At 36.9% G+C, this 17,666-nt stretch overlaps 1 pseudogene; it reads left to right on the top strand.

Moving 5' to 3' along the window:
• Window positions 1–12,942: 12,942 nt before the first annotated feature.
• Window positions 12,943–15,203, top strand: LOC123860306 (bifunctional 3'-phosphoadenosine 5'-phosphosulfate synthase 1-like; annotated as a pseudogene).
• The last annotated feature ends 2,463 nt before the right edge of the window (window positions 15,204–17,666 follow it).

The raw sequence follows: 17,666 nt of genomic DNA, 5'->3' as shown, positions 1-17,666 counted from the left end.
TAGCATTCATTATTGTGGATTACATAATAATTGATTTTAAATCCTTATGAAAACCTACTGAGGGACGCCCTGATGGCACAGTCGGTTAAGCATCCAACTCCTGTTTTCGGCTCAGGTCATGACCTCACAGTTGTGGGATCGAGCCCCATGTCAGACTCCAAGCTGAGCTTGAATTTCTCCTTTTCCCTCTGCCCCTCCCCACGCCCACACACTCTCTGTGTGTCTCTAATAAATCAATCAATCAATCAATCTTTAAAATGATTTAAATTACTATAATTTTCACTTTACATATAGGGAAACTACGGCTTAGAGATAAAAAATAACTTTCCCAAGATCACCTAGTTGCCACCAAGCTAAAATATGGTGTGTTTAGCAATGATGGAGAATATACAACAAAAAATTACTGGAGGTAGTTTTGGTCACGGCGACTTTCAAATGGTTATAGAGCAGCTAGGTGGAGATACCTAGTAATAAGTTAATTGTATAACGTAGCTTTAGGTCTCAACAGAGCAGTCATGGCACAGGAATATTCATCAGGGGTCTCTGATATATAAATTGTGATCAAATCCATGAGTAGGAATGAGCCCAGACAGGAATAATATATAAAGAACAGCAGAAGGTTCAGGGCATAGCCCTTGAGAACTCCAACATTTTATAGGACAAGTAGTCATGTCAAGATTAAAAGAACACTAAGAAGCCAGAGGCAATAGTAAACTCTGAGAAAGTGTTAACATTTAGAGAGAAAAGAGTTTCAGAAAGGAAGTGTTGGTTAAAAGTGTTAAATAACCTGACAGTTCAAGGGAAAAAGGTGTCATATGGCTTGGGAAAGGGACCTAAGGCACAACAGTTTCATTAGAAAAAATAAGTGGATATAGCAAGTATGTATGCCCCTTAAAAAATTTGGTGATAAAGGGAAAGAAAGAGAATTATATATAGGGAAGAACATAAGATAGAGGGTTTTCAATGGAAAATAAAGGTAATGGATCTGGGGCTAAATGACCTTAATTTTCTCTGGCCACTTATTTTGAATTGAACCACTTCTGAATAAGTATACCATATGTGCATGTGTGTGTACATCCACATACATGTTAGAGGTATACATATTTTGAGGACTTTGTTCAATGGGCTTATAAAACTTAGCCTCCTTGAGTCATAAAATTATTCAAGTCAAATGACTCATACAAGTCAAAACTGAGTTGGAAGATACTTAAGATATGACAAACGTTACCAAGTAGAAACAAAGGAAATTTATACCTTCATTTTAAAGTTAATTGTACATAGGAGAAAACTGAAGTTTTTCTTTTTATTTAATTCCCAATAGACTAAGGAGCAAACAAATTTTGGCAAGAAATTCCTGTCATCTTACAATGTCTTCAAGTACCTTTTCTTCACTATGGTGTTTTTGGAGAGAGTTTTAAGAATTTGATAATTGTATTTTAATATGCCAAACATTCAAATTTCTAAATAGACAATGAATTATTCTTTTTTCCCAAAATGAATGTATGGAAGTGAAAGAAAAAGAAAAGAATTTGAAGAATATTTACAAAGTGTTAAAGATCATATGCCATACTTCAAAGATACATGAAGATCCCAGCTTCCTTACTCAAAGGTAGTATCAAAGTATCGCATGTAAACAATTCTTTTTACATGTAATCTTTTTTATTTTAAAAACATATCTCTATGAGACATGTCTCTGTGGAAACAGAACTCAACATAGAGGTTCATTCTATTTTATGACATATTAGCATCATTGTATTTCCTTTCAGTTCTGTGAATCATTTTAGTCCAAATGTGGTGAAGCTGGATTTGGTATTTGAATTATTTAAGGGAAAGTTTTAACTGTGAGCCAAACATACTGCTTCACTCATCATGTCACAAAGCTTTATTATCACAATGTTAAGAGAACCCAATTACTTAAGTGCTACTTGAATAAATTTAAAAAGCAGTTACAGTCTCTTTGTAGATGAACAACTATGAATGACCTCCAGTGAAAAACATATCACCTAAAGGTGGAATAATGAAAATGATATGGGTATCAATCCTATTACTATATGCCAAGAGATAGCGGGGTGGGAGGCTCCTGGAACAGTTTCACAGACTAGAAGCTGACTGTCTCCCCAAATGAGATTACACTGAAGAAGTTGCAAATAAATGAAAGGAAACCATCTACCAAAATGGATGTAACTGCATCTCATAGAACTTGTGTGTAAAAGAAAGCATTTTATGTAGGAATATTTGAATGACTGGATCAAACAAATATTTGTCAATAGCCTCCTACTCAAGGACAAAAGTTGTAACTAAGTACTTGGTAAGAGACAAAAACAAAGCTGAATGCAACTACAGAGATGAATACAAATACAAAACTGAAGTTCTGGCATCTTTTTGTTGAGTTGTATATCCTCTGACGGCAGAAACTGACTCATTCTTGTATTCTCTGAAGTGCTCGGAAAGTTCCTTGCTAATATTCCATGCTAATAAATGTTATTTGGGAAAATGTGGGCATTTTAAGCATACAAACTTGAACAGTGTCTATCTTGGCCTCACTAAACACTAGACATATATTAGCAAGTTCCTTCAGCATTCTGAGGTTGATTTCCTTCATTTCCAAATAATATATAGATCAAAAGTTTGTCATAAGAAGTAAATAATATAACAATTGTGATATACTGCCTTAGCATCTCTTGGCAGAATGTTTAAGATTCATGGTACTGAACAAACATTAGTTCTACCCTTTTTTCTGCCTTTATGATTCCTTTTTAAACTCAATTCTTGATTTCCTCTGAAAACTCAGGAACTTTCATTAATAGTTCTCTTCCCTGATTCTGGCCCAGGACAGTCCTCTGTTACTAATTCTTGGTTTCTGACTCCTGGCCCCACCTAACCTGGTTGCCTCAGATACTTCCTGTGCACACATGATCCATTGCCCCAAGCCCCCACCATCAGGTCCCTCATTTCCAGGACCACTCACTCCAGGAGTTCTTACACCACTGTATCTATCATCACTTGCCCCACGCTCCTCTACAGTCTTTACCTAACCCTCTGGTTACTGATATTAACTCCTAGTCCTGGCTTTAACTTCCATTTCTCACACTGCTTAGTGCCTTATCTCACATCACAGCGCCCTCTGGGAGTGTCTTTCTTCACCATCAACTCCATTCCACACCCATAACTTTCCTAAAAGTGCAATTCAAATAACACCTCTTCCAGAAAGACTACTTGGATCTTAGAAACAAGGAGCAATTTAATCCTAAATTGTCATCTGGAGGGTGCTCCGTTCTTAAGTCTTACATGTGTCACTTTTACTCTGATAGGCTGCATTGCAATGGGGAGACAGCATAACCCAATGAGGATCTATATGGTCTTTGAACACTGGAAGATTTCGGATTGGAACCAGGATCAGCAAACCTGTGTGACACTGGACTAGTTACTTCACCTCTTAGTGCCTTAGTTTCCTTATAACTAAAATAGGATTAACACTTACCTCACAGGGTGTCTCTGAAGATTAGATGCAGGTAAAGCATTTAGCAAAGTTCCTGGGATATAACAAGTCTTTATTCAATGGCTATTGTTTTTAATGGGTTTGTGCATGTGTGTGTGTGTGTGTGTGTTTACTTCTTATGTTACCTTGCAGCTGTCTGTAATGTTTAATGAATGTCCAACTTGTCATAATTTCTCAAAAAATAAGACTTTGTGTCTTTTTTTGTAAATCCAACTCTTGCCTTTCCTGATTAAATACCTAATATGTTGCCATGCATATGTTAAAGCTGAGTAATCAATGATGGATAAGTGAATGATCCAGTTCACATCTATGAATGAAATTACTATTTTTATAGTTTAAGTACTACCACTTAGGGCTCATAAAATGTACAACTACTAAAACTAAGTACTGAATCTTGAGACAATATGAAGATAGCCTTTGGGATTAAGATTTATTTACATCTGAATTTTACTTCATTTTGATATTGTCTGTATTCACTTCACTAATATTTTATTTGTTGATATTTTAAAGCACTTTATAATAATTTTTAATAACTAGTTTTTTAAAAATTTGTAAGTTAAGTAAAATATATCTAAAACTTTATATATTTACACATACATATATATTTGAAATAATATTAAAAACAATATTTTGAATTTGGTCATTTTTTCATTTGACTCCAGCTTCATCCAAACACCTGGGCAATAAGTAGAAAAATGAAAGGAGCAGTAATTTCCCTCATGTATTCCACCAATCCCATCTCTTGTACAGAGAAATTTAGAAAAATGAGCCTTAGCATTCAAGTGATGTTTTAGTAGGAAAAGTTGTAAATTTCTTGACACAGAAAATAGAGATAGTGGGTTTTCTACATAGTGTGCACATCTATACATTATGTGTATCTTAGCTCCATTGTTGTTCTTGGGTTAGTTGTTAGTGAATGACCATATGCCTTTTATCTATTTTTACTAGATCAATATCTCCTATTTCACACTCTGAACTCTTAAAGTCATAGCATGAAACCTATATGACAGGTAATATCAAACTGCATTTTTATTGTAGTAAAAAGAAAAAAGGGAGAAGGAAATGCTAAAATGATTGATACATCTTGTAATTGTTTATTATGTGAATCAAAATTGTAAAATAATGGATGTTAAATACTAAGCAGCGAAGAACAAGCAACCATGAGCATAGTTCTCACTAAACCATAAATTTGTAAGAATTTTAGGTCATATAATTAGGCTCATTTGGTGGGGAACAGCCTGTCCTTGCAAATTGAATATTTAAAATTGGTCTTCACCCCCAAAGACATGACCTGTTTAAATGAGAAAGCTAGTAATTCCTAAGCATCCACACAGTTCAACCACAGACTCAAACTTCTCTACCCAAAACTGCCATTCTTTATGCCCCTTCTATTGCAAATCTCTCCCATAATCCATCTCTGTCTTCACTCTTTTCTTAAACATTCCAGTAGCTTCTAAGTTAAAAGCCCTACCTACAGGTATTTTCATCTTGTCACTTGTCTTATCAAAGGGAAGCTATCTGGGGCACCTGGGTGGCTCAGTCATTAAGCGTCTGCCTTCGGCTCAGGTCATGATTCCGGGATCCTGGGCTCGAGCCCCACATGGGGCTCCCTGCTCAGCGGGAAGCCTGCTTCTCCCTCTCCCGCTCCCCCTACTTGTATTCCCTCTCTCACTGTCTCTCTCTCTGTCAAATAAATAAATAAAATCTTTAAAAAAAAGGGGGGGTAGCTAGCTGTAATCTTTGTCTCCTGAGGAGTCTTAGACAGCAGGTTTGGTCACTTGACTAGGATTATGTATCTGATGGAATACCCAAATGTCCCAAACAGCAATTGCATCTAAGGAAAAGTAATACTAATTATTGTAATATATCCAAATGTCTTAGAATCTATACCTAATCACTATGCAAGACAATAACATTTATGCATATCTTTAAGCATGTCAGTTTAATTTTATTAGACATTTAGTTTACTGTTAATATTGAATGCAGACCATGCTCATTTTATCTTTTTTTAATTTTATTTATTTTACCTTTGTTTGTACACATCTAGCTCAGCACAAAACTTGAAACAATTAAAAGTGAACAATGATCAGGAGACCTGAGCTCTGCTCTGACCTCTACTAGTAGGTAAATGTTGACCTTGGCCAGAGCACTTAATTTCTTTGAGCATCACCTTCCACAGTCATGAAAAATAAATAAGACCTTGCCCACATAATTCACAATACTGTTATGAGTTAAAGTAAGAACATAGATACCACAGTTTTATACAAATTGTTCTATAAGTAAAAGTACCCTGTAGCATAAAAAATGTGAAACTCAGAATTAATTAATTCAATCAACAAATTTAGCTAGAACTCATCTTGTCAATGTTTCGAACCATTAAAATAATGCTTAATTGTTGCATTTTGCACAAAGCACTTTTATTGCTGGATCTAATTCCCTTATTGAATTATATTACACTAGATGTTGTCTGCAGATACTAATCATATAAATGGAGCTGTGTCACCATTAAATTACCATGCGAAATGTTTCAACATTGCCAAAGGCTGACTAGATAGAGTTTCCCATGGTTCCATAGCAGGACAATAACATACTGTTAATCTTTTTGAAATATGTCAGAACCACCATCGAAAACCATTTCAAGTTAGTTCCTCATGAAATTGATAAGACAAAAAATACTGACATCATTCCATAATACAGCCTCACACAATGGATAACTGCTATCAGTACATTCAGTACTGGTATCAATTAATGCTGACATGCTACAATAATAAAAATTAACAAAATCTACCAGGAAAGTTTTGGATTTCATATCTGCTAAATTATTTGACTTGGAAGTTTGATACTAATGAGCAAATTCTTGTGACTCATCCTTCCTTCTTAAAAATATATTTTACTGACTGATAAAACAAAGCATCACCTGAGAGATGCAATTTTCTCCATGTGCTGTTAAATAAATTATGAAAACCTAAAAATATTTATTGAGGAAAATATATCTACACTCGGCATACAAATGTATATGGATAGTTGGCACATGCCTCTGTGAGTCCATGCTCCAAGACAGAAAAAAAAAAAAAAAAAGGGTTCCTAAAGAAAATTCTTTTTTCAGTCCTCTGAAGTTTTTCCACCATTTAACTGATCTGAGCCCCCATTTTCAACCTGTAAAATGGAAATTTACTGTGTTATGGTCCTAAATTTAATCAAGTAATATATGTAAAGCATCTAGCATCTTGTCTGGCACATACTGTAGTGTTTGATTGTTAGTTTCATTCTTATTCTCTCATTTATCTCTGGGTTCCCTATAAGAAGTCAATTAGCAGTGTAAAGTCTTTCAAAATTCCAAAAACATTTGTTCATTCCTCCAGAAATGTTCATTAGTTCTCCAAGGATGAAATCACTATACTAATACTGGCCTAGATTCAATGGTAAGTGAAACATTATAATTCTTAGAAGAACTTAGAAAAAAAGAGGACATAGAAATTGCTGTAAAATATTTTTAGCTACCACTTGAGATAGAGTATAAACTATGCACACAGATTGGCCATAATTTACAAGCATTCTGTGTTTCATAAATTCTGTGGCAATATCAATGATTTATATTTGAGAATACATTTTCTAAAAGATATATTATGTATGGAGGTTAAGGCCACACACCAATTTGCATGGGCCTAATTATTTCATTCATTTTTTCCAATAAACATTTAATAAGTACCTACCATATGTAAGGCAACAGGTAGCCTCTGCAATACAAATGTGAAAAAAATGAAATATGAAAAAGTGAGCCATTATGTAAATTAACCTATAGAGCCACTAATTCATATATAAGTACATATTGTAATAAATCCAATAGAGAAAATACAACAGTGTGCTAAGAGTGAAGACAGTTGAGGCTTTTTACAATTTTGTATTTAGACCTTTAGGAAAACTCCTTTGGGGAAATAACATTGTGAGTCATGAAACAAAAGATGAGTTAGCCAATTGAAGAGTTAAGAGGTATGAGATATTTTTGCTGGCCCCATCTACCCTTTTCCTCTCCATTCTGGGCAGAAGGCTGAGCCATTGGACTGCATTAGTGGGGTCCCTTATGCACTGGCTTCTGGTTTGGTTTGGGCAATGGGAGAAAGGATATTATAAAATGGGAGAGAATGAGTTTAGATATTTATTTTCCTAGTTTTTTCCTCTGTTGTATTACAGTGGATGACTGTGTCCCTCTGCTAAAGACTATAGCTCTTGCCAGTTACCCTTCTCTATACAATCCTTTCTAGTTCTAGTAACCATTCCCTCCCATTGCCTTTTCAAGCTTAGGAGTAGTAATAGCCTTCCACTTTTAGTAGCCTCCAGGTACTTACTTAATATGGTGGCATGGGAGGAAGTACAACAGGAGAACAGACATTGGGAGAACAAATGGCTGTGTTGGTTGATTACTGTGACATCAATAATGATTATGAGATCAGCTGGATGCTTCAGATGACCCCACAGAGATTACCCAGGAAAAAAAAAATTGACAGTCTTGAATTTCTAATTCAGAATCAGGGCTGAAAATCATAAAGCCCTAATGATAGCTCTGAAGGGTCTTTCATCTTCCATAGTCTCAGGGGAGAATGGATGTAAACTAAACCCAAAGCCTGGTAATAAAGGTTGTAGAACGGTGGTACAGATTGAGTGCTTAAATGTCCTGTGCTAAAATCAGGGTACTAGTGGGAAGGAGTAGAAACTCTGAGTGAATCTATTATGGTAGAAAATGACAAATGAAAACCCATGGAACTCCCCGCCTTCCTCCACATCTGTCAAGAAAAGTAAACCAAAAGCAATTCTGCATTCTCAGAGTCATTATAGAGGTTAGTAAAATCATCAAAGACTTTAAATATTCCTATAATATCCCAATTTCTTACAGCTGTATGTGTAGTTCACAAATGAAATGGGTCGTGGAAATTGAAAGTAGATTATCACAGACTTAATCAGGTGGAGATACCAATCACAGGTGCATTTCTAGATGTGGTATCTTTAATGGAGCAAATCAACCCAGCCTCTGGCAGCTAGCATGCAGCAATTGACCTGATTGACCTGGCTTTTTTTTTTCTTTACCCTTCAGCAAAGATAATCAGAAGCAGTCTGCCTTCACAGGTACAACAATACTTTTATGGTCTTGCCTCAGGGTTAATGTCAACTCCTGTGCTGTCATAATATAGTCTTGAGGCTCCCTGATCTGATATCCCATAGAACATGACACTGGTTCATTACATTTGCGACATTATGCTAACTGGATCTAATGAACAGGAAGCCGCAAGCACTTCAGATGCCTTAGTAAGACATATGCATGCCAGAGAGTAGGAAATAAGGCCTACAACAATTCAGGACTATATCATATTCTAGGGGTCCAATCATCTAGGGACTGTCAGGATATCCTCACCATAGTAAAAAACAAGTTGTAAATTGTATTGACCACCATGAAGAAGTATAACTTGCTGATGTTCTTTGTGTTTGGGAAGGAACATAAACCATATCTGGTAACCTATTAGGCTTCCCAGTTTTTTCTGTGCAAAGTTGCCCTTTTCATTGGCATTGTAATTTTCTGGGCCCAGTGGCTTTGTAAGTGTCTGAGGCAGAGACACCATATGAAGCTTTGAACAATCCCAATACATGAATTGCTGCTAAGACCACTAAGAGTTGGGAAGGAGGCAATGCCCTTAGCTAACCATAGTTCTTTTGAAAAAGAGTTCTTGACTAGCTTGTGGGCCCTGATGTTGCCTGAACTTTTATCTATGAAACCCAAGTGATTTGTAACCTGTAAATTAGAAGTATCTGATTCGCTAAACCATCAATTTAGATGTGCACTATAGCATTATATTATAAAAAGAAATGATATACTCAGCTTGGGTGCCCAAATGGATTTGTAAGGCACAAGTTAACTTCATTGGCTGGGGGTTCAGATTTCCAAGATACTTGCTGATACAGTTTCACTGACTATGCTACAACCCACACACATCATCACATAGGACTTTCTTATGATCAATCAATGGGGGGAAAAGAAGGCAAGACTACAGTTTATACATAGAACTGCTTAGTATGGTCTTTCAAGCTAGAGCTGATAGTCACTTCAGTATAGTCCAACTCAGGGGTACCCCTGAAAGACAGTAAGTAGTGAGGATAAATATCTCCTGTGGGCAGAAATCGAGGTAGTACATCTAATTGTCCATTTTGCATGGAAGGAAAGCTAGCCTTAAGTGCAGGTCTATACTGATTCATGAGCAGTGCCCAACAGATTGTCTAAATGGTCAGGGACATGGAAAGAATAAAGCTATATGAGTGATGGTTTATGAGGAAGGTTTATACAGAATTTCTTAGAGAACAAAGTGTGAATTTTTTTCCCCACCATTTCTCCTCTGTGGAGAATGCTTTTAATAAAATCAGGTGTCCTTTCAATAAGCTGTCCTTTCCAGTGTCTATCAGTCAGCCTCTTTATCCAGCCATGCCAGTTCTTGCTCAAATGAGCCATGTCTAGAGTATTTGTGGGGGGGGCAGGATTGAGAGCTATTCATGTGTTCAATAACATGAATTTCCCCTCATAAAGGCTGGTCTTGCTACCCACACCAAGTGGCCAACAAGCAGGCTGATATGACACCATTCCCCAGGAAACTGGTTTACTTCTTGGTGGCAGTTGATTGCAATAAACATTTCTATTGTAGAAGAGACAGTGATTTGTCCTCACAGACATAAATATATATTACAGATACAGAAATTCCTTTGTCCACAGCACTTTTTCCAATACCATCCTTCCAAATACCTTATCCACAGCCATGGCATTCAACACAGTATAACTTTACAGTGGGTGACACATATTACAGCAAAAGATTACAGCAATGGACTTATGCCCACATAATTCACTGACCTTACCATGTCCCCCCATCACCCAGAGAGCACGTTGCTAAATAGAATAGTGTGATGGCCTTTTAGCATGGTTATGGAGTTAACTAGTAAACACCATGAGGGGTAGAGTTCTAGCATAGAAGATGAAGTATATTCTTAAACCAGGAGCCAATACTTAGCACTTCTCTCCTATGGCCAGAATTAACAGATCCAGGGATCAAATTATACAGGTGAGGATGGTCCTTCTCAGTATTATACCAATAAACTACCAGAGGAAGTTTTTCTTCCCTTCAAATTTGCTTTTGGGAATGTTAGTGTCCAACAGAGGAAAGCTAATATCCAATAATGAAACTGTGTATCCACTAGGATACAAAGTCACAGTCTTATTAAGTTAAAAGCTGAGATTGCCTTCTGAAATTTTTGGATCCTTGTGCCATGTAACAGACAAAAAGGGTATCACTGCATAGTCTGATGATAGATCATGATTACAAGTGGAAATTGGGTTGCTGCTACCCCAGTAGGTACAAACTATTACTGGAGGCAGAAAATTCACTAGGGCATCTTAGTATTCCCTGAGCTCAATAATTCTGAACTATAGAAAGCTATGACAATCCAATAAAAATGGGATCATTAAGGACTCAAATCCTATAGGAATAAAGGTTTGGGTCACCCCACCAAATAAAGAACACTATCCAGCCAACATGGATAATAATGGGAACATAAAATGCACTGTGGAAGGCAGCAACCCAACTTAAGCTCCATGATTAGCTACAGAAGTAGAATCTATACCAGCTATATTTTATATTAGTTAATTGTTTCTCTTACACTGTTTCCACCTCTCCTCCCATTATCTTATATGAAGAACACTGGTGGTAGCTAAATTTTTCAGGTAAGATTCTGACCAAGTTAACATACTCAATGATCAGATATTCTATTAGTTTGGGGAACTTTGGCTATCCTCTGCAATGAGAAAACAAATATTTCACCTGCACAAATGACAAGAGGATGCCAAGAGGCAAATGTGTGTGGCTGTTCTGGGTATCTTCCATATAACCCTCATATCCTTGCTTCACCTTTCTCCCTGGGCTATGTCCCAGGTATGAATTGCATCAACAAGCTGCTTTCTGTTTCCATTTGAATTTCAACTGGACAGGAATTTAAGGGGAAAGAAGAAGCAAAATTTGGGACTTTTCTTTTCTGTTTATTCCTTATTATACCACAGCTTGTCAGGGGCTGTTTCTCTAAGACCCTAGTTCTTGTCCTGTGGTCTTTCCTATAGCTACAGGTCTCTCTGTCCAACTCCAGATTCTGTTAATCTTTCACCCCCTTGTTCCTTCACATCTATGGCTCACATTAAATCTTATGCATATGTGGACAATTGATTCAAGACATGTGAAGTATTCCTAAATGGGAGTAAGATGGGAGTAAGATGCTTTCTCAATGCTTCATTAAGTATCTATATGGAGAAAACAGCTTCAAAACATATAACGAATGAAGGACTTTTATCTGAATATATTAAAACTCCTACAAATCTAAGAAAAAAAAATAGATAACCCAATGGAAAAATAGGCAGGGGGCCCAATAGGCACTTTTCAAAAGAGGTGATCTAAATGACAAATAATATAAAAAGGAGTTCAACTTTGCTGTGGTAAATGCAAATTAAAACCATAATGTGATACCACTGTACCCAAACTAGTATGACTAAAGATTTTTTTTTAAATGACAATACTAAGTTTTGGCAAGGAGACAGGACAATGGAAAATACTGCTAATGGGAGTCTCAGCTGACTTAACCACATTGAAAATTCTTTGGCTTTACCAACGGAAGCTGAGCAGACGCAAACCATATATCTTGGCAGGTCATTCCTATGTATAAATCAATAAAACTCCATGCTTGTGTGCAACAACAAATGTTCAAGAACATTAAAAGCAGTGATTTTTATAATACTCCAAAAAAATAAAAAATAACCAAATGTCCCTAAATAAACGGTGGTATAGTCTTTCAATGGAGTAGTATACATCAATGAAATGAACAAACTACAGGTACAGGGATGAATTTTACAAACATAAAATTGAGCAAGAGAAGCCAGACAAGAATATATTCTGTATGATTCCATTTGAAATGCAGAGAACATTTAACATTAAACTACAGTGTTTAAAAATACAACTTTAAGGATGTGTTTACCCTATGAGGTATGATAATGATTACCTTTAAAGGATAATGATTACCTTTAAAAAGTGGTACCAAACTTACAGAAATAAAAAGTACCATGAGGAAACAATATAATCAATTGTATGCAAACAAATTAGATAATTTACAGGAAATGGACAAATTCCTAGAAACAAATTATTGAACTGACTCAAAAGGAAAAAAAAATTTGAGATCTATAACAAAGATTGAATTGTAATTTTAAAACTTCCCACAAAGCCAAGCCCAGAACCAGACAACTTCACTGACGAATTCTGACCTTTAAATATGAATTAATACCAACCCTTCACAGACTTTTCTAAAAAAAGGGGAAAAGGCAACATTTTCCAATTCATTCTATAAGCCCAGTTACCCTGATACCAAAACCAAAGATGTCACAAGAAAACAAAACTAGCACACATACTTTTATCTGCCGGAGACCCACCAGCGGCGACTGGCTGCTCCATCGAAGTCCTGAGCAGGAGCTCCTGCTTACGTCAGTGCGTCAGTGCGTCAGTGCGTCAGTGCGTCAGTGCGTCAGTGCGTGCTCGCAAGGACTCCCGGGCTTCTCGCCCCGCCCCGCCGTCTCGCCGGGCCTTCTCGCCCCGCCTTCTCACCCCGCCCCGTTCCCCTTCAGCCTCCTCACCTTCTCGCCTCCGCCTCGGTGTTTCTTAAGAACCCCAGCACCTGTGCACTCTCTGCGGCATGTAGGCCCCAGGAGCCTGTGTGAGAAAGTCAAACTGAGCAGTTACGGAGCTGTAAAGAGCACCTAATGCCGATCAAGCTCACCATGTCCGCAGGAACGAGAGAGGTCAGGTAGTAGGATCCAGAGGGGGCTTTCGTGGTTGTATAGTTTGACTGACAGGCTTCTGTGAAGCAGGAAAGACCACGGTGAATATGGCTTTGGGGGAGTATTTGGTTTGCCATAGTATTCCATGCTATACTTTGGATGGTGACAACAGTCACCGAGGTCTCAATAAAAATCTTGGCTTAGTCCTGAAGACAGAGAAGAGAATATTCCATGCATTCCAGAAGTTGGTAAACTGGTTGCAGATGCTGACTTAGTGTGAGTCACAAGTTTTCTATAGCATTATACTCGGGAGAGCAACAATGCAAGGCAAATTCATAAGGATTTACCTTTCTTTTCAACTTTTTATTTAAATTCTAGTTGGTTAACGTGTAATAATGGGTTCGGGAGTAGAATTTCGTGGTTTACCTTTTTGTGTGTGTGTGTGAAGTATTCGTTCATGCTCCTCTGCATGTTTGTTATGCAGAAATGTCAGAGGACCCAAGAAAAAAATCACAGGGTTGGGGAAATTAAAGGTTTCAAAGGAATTAATTCTGTATATTAAAAAAGGCCCCTTAATTGGTGCTGAAAACAGACTCCTGTGATGTAAATGACTGTGTCCAACAAGTTGTGGTACTTCTACAGGAATGGGATATTGTACCTGTGGATGCCACTTGCTAAGTAAAAGAACTGTACGTACCAGAAAATAAACTTAATTTGGCAAAAACAGATGCAGAAATATTACCAGCATTGAAAATTAATAAAATGGAAATGCAGTGGGTGCAAGTTTTAGCAGAAGGCTGGGCAACCCCACTGAATGGCTTTATGAGAGAGAGGGGGTCCTTGCAGTTCCTTCATTTTCATTGTCTTATGGATGGAGGTATCATTAACTTGGCATTGCCTGTAGTTCTGACAACTATTCATGAAGGTAAAGAGAGCCTGGATGACTGGTCTGCATTTGTTCTGATGTAGGAGAGCTGCTGTGTAGCTATTGTTCACAATCCAAAGTTTGTTGAGCACAGAAAGGAGGGTTGTGGTGCCAGACAGTGGGGAACAACATGTGAGAACCACCCTTACATTAAGATGGTTATGGAACAAGGAGATTGGCTGATTGGAGATCTTCAGGCCTTGAACTGAATTTATTGGAATGATGGTCTTGATGAGCATCATTTGACTCCTATTGAGCTATAGCAAATGTTTAAATATATGAATGCTGATGCTGTCATTGCATATCAATTATGCAATCCAGTGCATCCTAGGTTGGGTCTAACCTTGTGCTCTAGACATGCTCTATTAATGCAGGATACCTATAAGCAACTTCTGGAAGGTGGCTACAGGCACCCTGTCCTTCTTCTTCACCCTCTTGGTGCCTAGACAAAGGACAATGATGTTCCTTTGATGTGGTGTATGAGCAGCATCCTTCAGTGCTAGAGGAAGGATTTCCATATCCTAAAACAATAGTAGTGGCCATCTTCCCATTTCCCACTATGTATGCAGGACCAACTGGAGTCCAGTGGCATTAGAGAGCAAGGATGGTTGCAGGAGACAATGTTAACATTGTTGGACAAGAGCCTGCTGACATACCTCATTCAGAAACAGGGAAGGATCTTTATGAGCCAACTTATGGCACCAAAGTGCTGACATTGGCCTCTGGCCTGATCACCAGTTCCCTTCTGAGTTGCAGCTTACAAGAAAAAGAAGCGTGTGGACTACTATGACCCTGAACACCAAGAAGACTTTGAATTTATTTCAGAAACTTGAATGTGCAAACTTGCCAAAGAAGGCCAGAAACAACCTGAAGGTTTCATGGCTCCCAAGACCTGGACTGTGATGACGCAATACTACAAATCCTTAGAGAAAGCTTAAGCTGTTAACCCAGTCACTCCACCTTTGACACTTCACTGAATAACAAGAAGGGACCACATAGTTACTGTTGGCACTTTTTTGAGGTAATGTCTGTCTGGACACGCTTCCTAAAACGAGACCATTTTCCTTAACTAATACTAGCTTTTGTCTGCCGTATGAGTTCTTTTTGAACCAGTGTAACACACGGCTGGTTTTAATGTATATTTTCCACTGCTTCTACCTCATGATTTTTTTCAAGCTGTTATATTAGTTGTAACCAATAATATATACATTGAATCTCACTTTTCATCCCTTGAAAACAGAAAAAAAAAAGTCCACTAAACAGTAAATTTGGCTAGAACTTGTTTGTTGAATTTTATAAGACATCTCTAACAATTAGGTTATTTTTCGACACTAAAAATATAAACTGTTTTCTTTCTTCCTTCTTTCTGATCAACTATTGATCTTCAGCTGTTATAATCTAAAGTAGTCTTATGATCTGAGGTAAGCCCCGAATGAAATTCTTTATTCAATAAAATTAAACTTTTTGGCTTCTTAAAAAAGAAAAGAAGGAAGGGAGGGAGGGAAGAAGGAAGAAAACAAAAATCAATATCCCCTATGAATATAGATGCGAAATCCTCAACAAAATACTAGCAAACTAAATACAGCAATAAATGAAAAGAATTATATACCATAACCAAGTAGGATGTATCCTAAGAATGAAAGGTTGTTTTAACATCAAAATCAATTAATGTAATACATCACATTAATATCATAAAGAGTGAGACTTGAGGTCCCATTAAGTAAGGTGAAAAGGTTTTCCTTTTCCTAGCTATTTGGTTCCATCTCCACAAATCTTTCCAATAATTCCTATTCTCTAATTTATATCTTTCTGTTCCTTGAAACCAAAGAATCTTCGAATAAGAATTAAGATATTTGTCCCTCTTTAGTCTCTCAAACTCAAAATATCCCTGTAGGACTTGTGATAGAAATGTTTCAGTAACAAGTGACAAAAAAATGAAATAAAATACAAAGTGCTAAACACAAAATGACTTAAACAATAAAGGAGATACTGACTTATGTAACAGAAAAGTCCGAATGAGGCTTGATCTTGCACCTCAGATGAGATCTCCAAGGACCTTCTTTCTCCTATTCTCTCTATTCTGCTTCTCTGTTTGTTATTTCCCCCCATGCTGCCCTGATAGACCTCTGGGAGTTCCAGGTTCTGGTAATTTCAGCAAAATGTTTGCAGCAATTCCAGACATCATATCCTCATAGGAAAACACTCAGGAAAGTTAGAGTCTCTTACAGTAGCTGCTGTACATGTCCTGGGAATCAGTTCCTTTCACTGATAATTGGAACTCATGTCCTTTCCTGATCCAATCACTGTGACAAGGTTACTATACTCTCTCTGATTGGCTTTTAGACAGGAAAGATCCACCCCAAAGCAGGGCATGCATTCAGTCTCACCCAAATTGCAAGGCTGAGAAAATGGAGGAAGCAAATTTCCTCCCCAAATATAAAAATATTCTTGGTTACAACAAACAAACAAAAAACCCAAGTAGAAGAGAGGTAAAATAGATGCCAGGAAGACAATAAAAAATAATCTTCAAAATCGTTTCCAGGAAATATTCTCTAACATGGTATCAAAATCATTCTATGTAGACCAGAAATTTCAAAAATTATTTCCAATAACTTTTCACCTTTGAATCAACAAAAAAGTTAACATCAGAATAAAGCCTTCCAGGCTAAAACAAAAAAGAAAGAAAGAAAAATAGTATTTTGTATTTTCCTATATTGAATGATGGAGCAAAGGCTTGAAATTGTGATGATAAATGTTACCACGCAAAGTCAGTGCACTGAATATATCGTCTATTCCCATCTTTCATTCAAATTCCTTACATATATAGTAAGGGTCACTCAGAAACACCTACGTTAATCAAAAAAGAAAAACTGGTGTTGCATGCTGCAAACAGCCTCTATTCCTGGATGAATAAATAACACTTAAAGTTGCTTGCCTTCCTTTATGTAGCTAATATCCTGCAGGTATTTTAAGGGAATAGTGTTCCTAAGACAGCCACAGAAAAATATTAATGAAAATATGGTGATGCATCTTATTAGTCTATGAAAAGATAGATAGTTTTTGCATTTTCAAATTAGTAGAATATTTAAAGCTACCTCCAAATAAATACATTAATGAAATTGCTTTGTTACTTAAAAGGGAAAAGGAATACAATTATGAATTACACCGTTATCTTCATTTTCTCTCTTCAAATACACAAAGTATTTATACCTGCTTCCTGTAGGCAATCAAATGAACAGAAAATCCCATGTTTGTAAAACCACAGACTATATAAAAATAGGTTTGATTTTTCAATCCTATTATGGTCAAGTTTGTTGTTAACAATAACATTAAAAGATGCAATCACCACGTTTTTGTTGGCAAAAGTATGATATAAAAAACATTATATGCCAGTCTTCAAT

This window comes from Mirounga angustirostris, unplaced genomic scaffold, assembly GCF_029215605.1.
Source record: "Mirounga angustirostris isolate CCGP_5_RB_7025 unplaced genomic scaffold, mMirAng1.0.hap1 SCAF_4, whole genome shotgun sequence".
Classification (NCBI taxonomy): domain Eukaryota; kingdom Metazoa; phylum Chordata; class Mammalia; order Carnivora; family Phocidae; genus Mirounga; species Mirounga angustirostris.
The sequence above is the reverse complement of the archived record's forward strand: the minus strand, read 5'-3'. Positions and strand labels throughout refer to the sequence as shown.